Raw genomic sequence first — 11,806 nt, 5'->3', positions numbered from 1 at the left:
CCCACCAAATTACCCACATTGTGATTAGGACCCTAGCCAGATCCTGCCAATTCATTGTTTTGAAGAGCCAAAATAGCCAAAGTCGAGCATCATCAGTTCTATTTGACAGCATGTGTTCTAGGACCTCTTCATCATCCAAAGCCCATACACACCGTGTCATTCGGCACTCAAAGAGAGAGTGCCTGCAAGAATCAATGCCCGCATTGTAGATTGAACAAGCCGGCGTGGTTGCCATCTTCCTTTCATGTCGTGTCGTCCCCGTGGGGTAGAGACATATGCGACAATCTCCACATAAAAAACTCTAACCTTTGATGGGACTTTAACCTTCCATAAATGTGATCATGAATTCTTCTCCTTTGCTTGATTTGAGTGCCCCGACCTGCGTTCCAACCAATCCTCCCTCTGATGCTTAATCACACTTATCATCCTGTAAGCTGATCGGACAGAGAAGAGCCCCCTCCTATCATAATGCCATGTCCAGAAGTCCGGCTGCACTCTATAGCTCAAAGGAATGTTCATAATTATGTCCACATCTAGTGCAATGATGTGCTCATTAATGACCTGTGTATCCTATGTTCGTGTGACTGGATCGATCAGTTTCCAAAACCAGATGGGGCGGGTTCGCCGTAATCGGGCAAATTGGTCTCAGTCTATAATCACGTGGCAGCCAATTGTCTTGCCAAATCGGCGTGTCCGCTCCTGTCCCAATCCTCTCAATTAGTCCCAAAGCAAGGACATCCCTGCCCTCTATCAAAGATCGCCAAACTTGAGACGGATGAGGCCCCAAAGTTGCATGCAGAATATCATTCTCTGGGAAGTACCTTGCTTTTAGACCTCAACACTTAGGGAGAGCGGGTCCTGAAGCAATCGTCAAACCTGTCTGGCTAGTAATGCAAGATTAAACAGTTCAATATCCCGAAAGCCCATACCACCCATATACTTCGGCTTGCACATGGTACTCCACGATACCCACGCCGGCTTTCTTTGACCTTGTTTACTACCCCACCAAAATTTTCATATAATACACATGGTACTCCACGATACCCACGCCGGCTTTCTTTGATCACATCGTACGATCTTCGTCATATCAAGTTTTAGTCCATAAAATCTGTTTGCTTTAACTCTCCTTATTTATCATTCCCTTCAAATATGGACACTCTAGCCTGTCGTACGATCTTCGTCCTATCAAGTTTTAGTGCATACAATCAGTTTGCTTTAAAACTCCTTATTTTCATATAATGCAGACATTCATATGTAATAATAAAATTGTCCGTGATTCCAGGGACAAACGCCGACCGCTCCTCAAAAATTACCCGGCAAAAAGTTCGATCCCCACCGTTCATTCACCCCACAGGCCACATTCCCTGGTCCATGCACCCGGCCCACTGCCACCTCCAGGCCACATTCCCTGGTCCATGCACCCGGCCCACGGCCACCTCCCGGAGGCCGGCGCCCCTTCTTCCGCAACGCGCGGCGCGAGAGCTCGTTTGGCCCCCTCTCTCTCCTCCGCCGCTCCGCCCGCCTTTCTCGCCCACCGCACACGCGTCGAGCAAAACCCTCGCCGATCGCCCCCTCGCCCCCGACCGGCCGGAGGAATCCGGCCGCCGAATCACCTCGCCGGCGCCCTTGCCGCGCCGACAAGGATCGCCTCGGCTCCGTCCAATCCAGCCATGATTCGGGCCCGAGCTCTGAGGTAATCCCATGTTTTTGGGGGGCGATTTGCGAGGGCGGCTTGGATTGCGGCCGAAATGCATTCGTGCTGGAGCGGTTTCAGGGTTACATTTTAGTCATTGGGCCGTACTCTTTTTATGCCCTGAATCACGTCCACATTTTGGGGATGTTTTCCCCATTGTTCTGCTCACATTGTTGTGAATTTTGGGCGTTGGCAGTAGCTTGCGTGGGACCACTAGCGTTGCCTCGATGCGAATCTGTTCCAGCTGTTAGTTCAGGGAACATTCGTCCTTACCTCTTGTATCTACTTGTGCAATCCTGATGCTGGGTGCCACATTCATCCTTACATCTTGTATCCACTTGTGCAATGCTGATAATGGGGGCATGCTTTATCTTTTATCTAGAGATAATCTCTTGCTGAGAGTGATTGCCTTGCCGAATTCGTTGTTTCCTAGTCTATGTTAGAGTTATGTCAGTTGTATTTTTTACCAAAGAAAGTTGCAGTACTGCAGGTCCTACCACTATCTTGATTGAATGATGTTATTTGAAGGCAAAAATGTCTAAGCTATTGTGCTCCCACTTTACCTCCGCATTTTTTCTTCTCAGATGGCATGTCGGTAGGCATAGTGTTTACAGTTGATCTGAAGCTAATGTCAGGCATATTTGGAGTATGTGCCTAAAAGTTCCTATAGTTTATCTCTTCCATATGCGTGTGTAGTGTAAAAATGGGAAGAAATGAAGAGTCTAGCTGTAGTGATGTGTTTGAATGAGTGATTCAGATTTTATAATTCTGCAGATCCCTTGCTACAGGGTTTGCTTTTTGTGGTATTGGCTTGGAGGAAGTTATGTGGCTGCGACAGACATGTGGTGTTGGAGTGAACTCAGTTTGTGGCATATGACTCTGGGTATTGCATGGCTGCAGATTCTTCGAAGAACGATCCCTTTGAGAGGAATGTCGAACAGGTAACTGTTTATCAGCTAGGTGGAGTGGGTAAGCTGATGTGTAAGAACCGAGCCTATCTGGCCCATTTAGATGTGCAACTCCACGATCCAAGTTCAAGTCCACCTGAACTAGAATTTTGGTTCATTTCTTGTTTTTCAGGGAAAAATACCAGCTTCCTCAGTATTCTCATTTTGCCGAATTTGCAACTATTCTAAATTTCGATTTTTTTTAAATCATGATGTTGTGCTGTATAGTATGAGCACTTTCTATTAATACTACACATTTGTGAGAATTTTTAAATATTTTTGAAAGGCTTTCTTTTTGCAACTCACGTGTATGCAGTTATGCACCCATGTTTACTTCCGTATTTTCTGACAATAACCTTCAAGCAGTGTAACATGGCTTGATCTATTATTGTCTGAATCCTATGGCATGGAAAACAGAAAACACAAGCAGGTGGTTTACAGGTTTAGCACCTGATGCAAATTGCAAAGTTGTCGGTTTAACAACATTTTGGTGGTGGGAAGCTGGGAGCATCAATCATATAATGTCTTATCTGAGAGTACCAAGAGCATGTAAATTATAATAACATTCTAATGATACAATTAAAACTTATGAAGGCAGTGTATGCGAACCAGCATTAACATAAGAGGATTAACTTTGCTTTATTCTCAAAATTGTACTTTTATTTTGCTCTCGTAGTGTGTAATGGAATGGCCTTCTCATCTTCCATCACTCAACGGGGACCTTTTGAATTGCTAGGCAATAACAACCCTGAAGAAAGGAACACACTTGTTGAAATATGGGCGGCGGGGAAAACCAAAATTCTGCCCATTCAGACTTTCCAATGTACGTACCATAGTATCTTCTTCTGTGAATAAAATGTGTTAGCCTATTTTGTTGTATTATTAAATCAACTAGATGAGATAGTTTTTGGTTGTTTCTCTACCATTTACTTGTAAATTCTAACCATTGTGTTTAGCATTTTCCTGAGACTAAATCTCTTACATTTGGCATGCAAGTCCTCCATCTATTGATTCTCAGATAGATAATGCAGGCTGAGGAGACATACATAATGTGCAAGTGCCATGTACATTCTGCATCATAGGATCTTCTGAGAAAAACCTGCATATGCCAAAAGAATAAACACAGTGTCCTAATGTTTTATGTAAAGAAACATTTCATTGGTAAATCTTGTGCCTATGACTATCATTTTTTTACTGTTCAGGATGAGGCTATGCTCATCTGGCACTCCGGGCGAATGGAGAAGAAGCTAAACCTTATTCAAGTATCGAAAATAATTCCTGGACAGCGTACGGTATGTCCATACTTGGATATTTTGCTGTTTTATGATTATGCGATTCACCTCATCAGTCCTGGAAGGGTTTTCTGTTTTAAACATGATCAACTGTAACTCGGATTAATGTTAGTGCTCATGAACACGTATACGGTATGTGTATATTTTCATTAAGATAAACTGTGTCAAGGCCAAATATAAGACAATGATGCTATAAACTTACAAATCATTTGCCTAAAGGGTTGGGATAAACTTCATAGTCATAGTTCATCTGTTGAACTAAAATAAGAAAATTAAGAGAACAGTCAAAGTCAATCAAAGCTTTCCAACCAAGTGCCACTGAGTCCCTTCCTCTCTGATGGACTGGGTAAGCTCTCTCTGTTTGTTTTGCCAGTTTTTGTCAAATCATTGGCTTACTTACCCTACTGCCAAACCACAAAGTTACAATAGTGTGGTACTTTCTGCTGATCTTTGGTAACCTATTCCGGCTTGTTAGCCACCAGGTCTCCAGCCTTGAAAATTGCAGTCGTGCTAAATTTGATTCAATGCTACTCCTTAGCATTCTGAACAAGACTTCCCTAGTGGCAGGGTAGGCCATGAAGATGTGCTCAGCTGTCTCCATTTGTTGAAGACAGTATGAACAGTTACCATGTTTAGGAGGTCTGCACCGTTCTCCTTGTTGATTGTACTACAGCCAAGCTTTCTAAAGCTGCTTCCCACATGGGAGTCATGAAAGACAATGGGGAATTTTTTTTTAAATCCCCATGTTCTAAGACAGAATAAGCAGTTGCCATGATATGGAAGCACTCGCTACTATACTCTTTTGTCTTGTTCTTCCTTTTTATTTTACTTGTCACATCGTTGTGCTCACTTGTCAACTCCTCTTTTTATTTGAAATTAGGGCACTTGCCAGCTCTGTTCAGTTACTTTCATGATAATCAAGAAATATCTGGCAAGATGAATAAAGTGTTTCCTGTGTTGCTTTCTTTGACAGGCTATCTTCCTGAGACATCCAAGACCTGATAAAGAGCATCAATCATTCTCCCTTATATATGGGCAGAGATCACTGGATCTGGTGTGTGAAATTCATCTCTTTATCTGTAGTCATGCTTAAATTTGTAATCCCATTATTTTTGTACATACTGATCAAAGATAAATATTTACTCCCTCCGTCCGAAAAAGCTTGTCCCTCAAATGGATGTATCTAGCACCAAGTTAGTGATAGATACATCCATTTGAGGGACAAGCTTTTCCGGACGGAGGGAGTAGGACACAGCTCTAATGATGCTGTTATGAACCTTCCATTAGTTTAATAACCCTCAGTAGGCAATTTGTTGTAGATCTGCAAAGATAAGGACGAAGCAGAAGCCTGTTCGTTGCTTTAAAGGCAATTATTTCACGACAAAACTGTAAGAAGTTGACAACAGAAACAAAAAATGATAAACCATCTTATTGCCCAATTAACCAGATGCATGGAGATTTACCATTGGCATCTTCTTGTTATGGTACTGATGTTGGAAAAAAGGTTGGTAAGCACTAAGCAGTGATTTCACTATGCACATTCATTAGTTACCTATGTATATTTATATCACACTTAATCTTTGTAGGTATCGAAAGGCGTCCAACAGTGCACCACAAATCATGATGCTCGTCCATTTGCCAATTTTGGGAATATTTTTTCTGACATGATATTATACACCGGGCAGGAGAGGAGTAGAGTTAGTACAGGTTCAGTTGGTTCTTCTAACTCCAGTATATCTGGAAGTGCAGATACCTCAGATGGGGGAGTAGCTGGAGTAGATAATAACGTCAGAGTTAGCTACTCAAGTGCAGTAAGTTCATGCAGCTATGGGTCAGGTGATGATTTTGATGCAATGGGGGATGTTCTCCTTTGGGGCAAGGGAGTAGGTGATGGCACGCTTGCTTATTCTTCACATTTATCTGGAAACTTGTATGGACCTAGAATTGATGCATCTTTACCAAAGGCACTGGAATCAACAGTTTTGCTGGATATTCACAATATAGCTTGTGGGAGTAAGCATTCGGTTTTGGTTACTAAACAAGGAGAAATGTATAGTTGGGGTGAAGAGTCAGGTGGTAGGCTCGGGCATGGAGTTGATACCAATCTTACCCACCCTAAGCTTATTAGTACCTTGAGTGGAATTAATATTGAATCCGTTGCATGCGGGGAATTTCATACTTGTGCTGTTTCTTTTTGTGGGGATCTCTACACCTGGGGTGATGGAATGCACAATTTTGGTCTTCTTGGTCATGGGAATGATACTGCTCATTGGATTCCAAAAAAGGTCTGTGGTCCATTGGAAGGATTGCATGTCTCATCGGTATCATGTGGACCTTGGCATACAGCCGTAGTGACTTCAACGGGCCAGTTGTTCACTTTTGGCGATGGAGTATTTGGTGCATTGGGCCATGGAGATCGCCAAAGCACAAATGTTGCAAGGGAAGTGAGCTCTCTAAGAGGCTTGCGTACTGTACATGCAGCTTGTGGTGCTTGGCATACAGTTGTGATAGTTGAGGTTGTAGATTCTCTAAATTCTGCCACATCTTGTAAACTATTCACATGGGGAGATGGCAATAAAGGTCAGCTTGGACATGCTGACAGGGAAACCAGACTCACCCCAGCCTGTGTGGAATCACTTCGTAAGCTTAGTTTTTGCCAAGTAGCTTGTGGCTATGACTTTACGGCCGCCTTGTCAACTTCTGGGCAAGTGTACACAATGGGCAGTAATGCTTTTGGACAACTTGGAAATCCGACGATTGATGGGAAGCTCCCCACTGTTGTTAAAGGGAGCATCTCCAGCAGTTGTGTTGAAGAGATAGCCTGTGGTTCTCATCATGTTGCTCTGCTGACTTCTAAAGCTGGAGTTTATACTTGGGGCAGGGTGCGAATGGTCGCTTAGGGCATGGTAATAATTTTGATCGGAATACTCCAACTCTTGTTGAGGCTTTGAAAGATAAGCAAGTGAAGAGTGTGGCATGTGGTACAGATTTCACTGCTGTTATATGTTTCCATAGGTGCACATCTGGTTTGGATCAGTCACTATGCTCTGGCTGTCATTTGCAATTTAGTTTTAGAAGAAAGAGGCATAACTGTTATAACTGTGGCTTAGTATATTGCAAAGCATGCAGCATGAGAAAATCAACGAAAGCTTCTTTGGCTCCAAATTCGAACAAACCATATCGGGTATGTGATGAGTGCTGCGCCAAACTTAATACGACCGGGGATGCTAAAAAACTGCAGAACTCAAAGCCTCTTGATGGAAACCCACATCCTTTGTCCAGTGAAGCAACTGATAGAGAAAACACAGTTAAGAGTTTGCGAGTGCGTCTATCTAGGCTTTTGACCATGGAATCATTCAAGCCTGAAGGTAAACACTCAAGGAATAACAGCCGGTTTCCTCTTCATCACTTGGGAAACTTAAGCCTTGGCAGTATAGGCCATTCCAAGGAGTTGACTTCTTTGTGCATTCCTACCTCGACGACTTCACGCGTGTCCTCTGTACCGATTTCACCACTTCCTACTAATAAGTTAACTACATCTGTCCTAACATCACCAGACTCTGCCTGTGCATATCCGTCAAACAAAAATATGACTGAAGAAGTTGCTAGGTTGCAATCACAGGTAACCATCACCATCGTATACAATTTGCAATTTCATCAAGATTCCAAGTGTTCTCCTCCGATCCTCGTTTCTTCTAAAGATTTATATTTTGGTAGGATGACAGTTCTCTAGGCAGCATATATGACTATTCAGAACATTAGAATTTGATTTCTAATCGTTTGCTTGGGATTTAATATATGTACTGCTCGATCTTTACCTTGGAAACAATATTGACTAAAAATTTCTCACACAGTGACCTAACCTGACCGATTCTCGTAGGTGAAAGAGCTGACACGTAAGTCTGAATTACTTGAAGCAGAACTTGACAGAACTAATAATCAGTTAAGAGAGGCCAGGACTACTGCTGCTGAGGAGAACTTGAAGCGCAAAGCAGCAAAAGAAGTTATCAGTTCCCTTACTACTCAGGTAGTTTTCTTTTTCTTATACTGTCAATTCTTGGAGTGCAAACATATCAGTTGTATAATCCTAGGACAGAATCTAAAGCTGTCTTGTTCCGCACTGGGCCAGTGCATTACTTACTTGAAGTTTCTTTATCCGCTTGTATACATTTGCGTTAGGTTCTATACCTGCAAGTTGAAATGCTGACGTACTGAAAACAAAAACCGGGGAGACCAGAGAACGTTGAATGATAGACGCAGCGCATCACGGATACAAATTTTGTTTTCATGCTTACAACTAGTAGGTCCCAGCTAGTGCAATGTGATGAGAAGTGGAAGCACATGGTAATGGTATTACTATTCCCAGAACCATCAGATGGCGTCACTATAAGCTTTTGCCTATGAATCGATGCTTATAATCTTAAATTCAGCTAATTTTGTGTCGCTGTTGCGCTGTTGCAATCAATGTTTTTTTTTTTGAATAAAAGAGAGGCCGCCCTCTCCGATTCCTATTAAACAAATCATCTGGTTCGCAAGCATACCTGGGCACTACAAATATCAATCATCCCCTGATCGATCATTACATGACTAGAACATATAAACTAGCAGCGAAAGTAGAAATCACCCAAACCTCTCATCAGAGGCAGGTTAGATTAACAGGTCTCCACAACTGACAAACTGACAAAGCGAAATAAGGAAAACAGCAAAAGGAACCAAGGCATCCATGAACTTCTCCCTCAAGTAGAACTAACAGCAACAGGGTTTCGCAGAGGAGTTAAGCCACTGGTGATCTGAAGAACTCCTGGTCGCCAACCCTGTTCCAATCGATATAATGGACTTCATGGTTACTTCGTCGTTTAACTTAAAAATTATTTTGCGTTGTCAGATCAGAAGTATGACCGAAAGAACACCTGAAGAGCGTACTGTCAACGACACCTGGACCAGTCAAGTATCTAAGTTGTTAGGAAGTCATTTCTGCGAGAACCATTTGAACGATGTTTCAAGGGCACCTGATTCCAGCGCCCACTTGGCTCATCAGTCGCCTTGCAAAGAGAACAGCATTGCAGCAGACGCGGAATGGACTGAAAAGGTTGAACATGGTGTATACATCACTATATTTCGCTCACCAGCGGGTCATAAATACCTCAGGCGCGTCCGTTTCAGGTATGGATATATCTTATCTCGTTTTCATAAACTCTACTTATATGCCTTTTCCCTTCGTGGATTTGCCTATTGATCGCTTCTTTTGCTCACCTGAAGCAAGAGGCATTTCACGGAACAGCAAGCAGAGCGATGGTGGGCCGAGCACCGGCCAACTCTACACCAGCAGTATGGTATCCTGACTGGAGACAGTATCATCCCGTCGTGAACATCCCAAGCAAAGGGATAGGATTTTATCATCAGCTAACTGGTGTGTAACGCGCAACTTCTTCTGGCAAATGTACATCTTTACTTGTCTGGTCTCTGTTCATCGAAAAAATTTATACATGCCTGGTGGATTCTGTGAGCGACCAGTTTTTAGTGGTCCTCCCAACAGATGCATTGAGGCAACGTGTATGCTGTATAGAGCTAGAGCTTTCCTGCCCGACGAAGTCAGTTTTGTTAATCGTGGCTTCTCTCTGTACGACATAAATAGTTTTAGGTAATATTTCCTTTTTTTTCTCTTTGGTTTAGTGGCACTCATGTACGTAGTTGGCTGAAAATATCCATGTGAAATACTCGAATGGATCAGACTTGCTGGACTTGAAAGTAAATTGCCTGGGTTTCAGGTTGAAAAATAGTGGGAAATGGCAGTATTACTGCTCTGCATTTGGACCGAAATGCTTAGTTTTCAGGTTCTCTGAGCAATTCAATATTGCCTGTCATGATCTGTTCAGGTAATGGTGAGATTTAGGCTGAGTATGCGTGACTCCACTGTTTTTGTGACTAGAGTGAGCTAAATAAAGACAAACTCGGTAGTTGTTTGTCTTTTGTTCCTCTTCTTCGCACATGCACGGTCGTTGACCTCGCCGTACCTAGGGCACCCATAACTCAATAACTTTGGCGCCACTCGTGTGTGGCTACCAACTCATGCCCCGTTGCATCATACTTCTTTCGTTTCAGAATATAAGGTGTATTTTTTAAAATCTAACATGTGCATGCTTGGTCAAGTTTTTAGAAGGAAAAAGAGTACCAATATCTATAATACCTAAATTTGTATCATTAGATCCGTCATGAAAATCATTTTCATATTTTGTTTATTTTGTACTGTAAATGTCAATATTTTATTCATAATCATGGTCAAACATAAACAAGTTTGACTTACATGAAAACAGATGCACCTTATATCATGGAAAGGCCATCTTGGGTATTTTTATTGATTTAGCAATATCGTTATGTCGTTCACAAGAGGGTTTATAAGGAAATGCAAATTTGGCTACGTTATGAGCCACTTCAAGGAGTATACAGCAATGCCAGTTTTCAGTGACCCATTGTACATGTATCTGCATCTCACCCTCTTCACTCTAACCTTTTGGATTGACGCCACGTCAATCCGTAGCATTATTCTGGTGCTACCGGTTATGTTAACGCCCACACGTGTGGGCATTGACCATCTCGACCACACGCATCCATTACCGTTCAACAGTTTCTGCACGAATCTTGGCATATTTTGGCTGATTTTGTGTGTCACGTAGGACAAGTCGTGTGTGTGGTGTGTGAAAGTGTTCGCCCACACGCCGGTTGCCCCCCGCGGTCAACGGTTGCCACTCGGAGGCGTACGGTGGAACTGCTCTGCGCCCGCACGCCACGCCCGAACTGCGGTTGCCGTCAACCACGTCGCGCACTTCGCCCCCCTCCCCTCACGGTTTCATTTACTCTCCACTTCATTACTCACCCAACCCACCCCGTAGTTCATTCGATTGGAAGAGAAGGCGAGAGGAAAGGCGACGGCGGAGGCGGAAGAGTCGACGGAATTCGCGGCCGTCGGTGGTGCTCGCCGGACCGGAGCGGCCTCGCCAGAGCGCCTACAGATTGAAGGTAATGCTCGCCCCCACTCTCACAATCCTTGCCTGCATTTTTCTCCCCTTCCCTCGGTGTTCGATGCTTCGCTCGAGATTCGTAGAGATTTAGGCGATTGGGCGATGCGCCGGCGTTGCCACCGCCGGCGGAGTCCTATGCTTGCCGTTTTCGGTGGCACTGGACAGTTTCGTCGCCGCCGCAGTGGCGGTCTCGCCGGTGTGGTTCTGCTTGTCCGGAGACACACACTGGTTGTGCCTTGGGATTGGGCCGTTGTTTTCCGGTCTGATAGTTGCGCATTGCTTCGAATTGGTATTTTGTGATCAGTTCGGGGAGAATTTTGGGGATGAATTTCAAGTCATTACAGTTGCCATTGAACCCTAGATCTAGTTAGTTGTCTTTCAAAACTGCAGTAGGAAGGCAAACGTGGTGGTTTGAGCAACTATCATGACTGTATGGCAACTAATTTTTCTGAATGACTGTGATAGTTGCCACAAACATGCTTTTCCATGCGGCAACTAATTTCTTAAATGACTGTGATAGTTGCCAGAAACATTCATTTCCATGCGGCAACTAATTTCCTGAATGACTGTCATAGTTGCCACAAACATGCTTTTTCCATGTGGCAACTAATTTTTCCTGACTGATTGTGATAGTTGCCACACTGTAGGAATGGTAAAGTGTAGTAAGTCGGTACTCATTGCAGTTTCAGTAACTAATTGCACTGGATGGCAACTAATCTGCACATCAACTATGCATGTTGCCACTTGGATAGCATATTCTTGTGGCAATAGACTATGAACACATTATGGCTGTTGCATGTTATAGACAAGATAATGTGGCAAATTGGCTGCATAACATGCAACTAATTTGCACAT

General features: G+C 43.4%; 1 pseudogene; it reads left to right on the top strand.

The window, feature by feature from the left end:
- The first annotated feature begins 1,702 nt into the window (after positions 1-1,702).
- Positions 1,703-9,740, top strand: LOC125521914 (annotated as a pseudogene).
- The last annotated feature ends 2,066 nt before the right edge of the window (positions 9,741-11,806 follow it).

This window comes from Triticum urartu, chromosome 7 (assembly GCF_003073215.2).
Source record: "Triticum urartu cultivar G1812 chromosome 7, Tu2.1, whole genome shotgun sequence".
NCBI lineage: Eukaryota > Viridiplantae > Streptophyta > Magnoliopsida > Poales > Poaceae > Triticum > Triticum urartu.
This window is presented reverse-complemented; position numbering and strand designations above follow the sequence as displayed.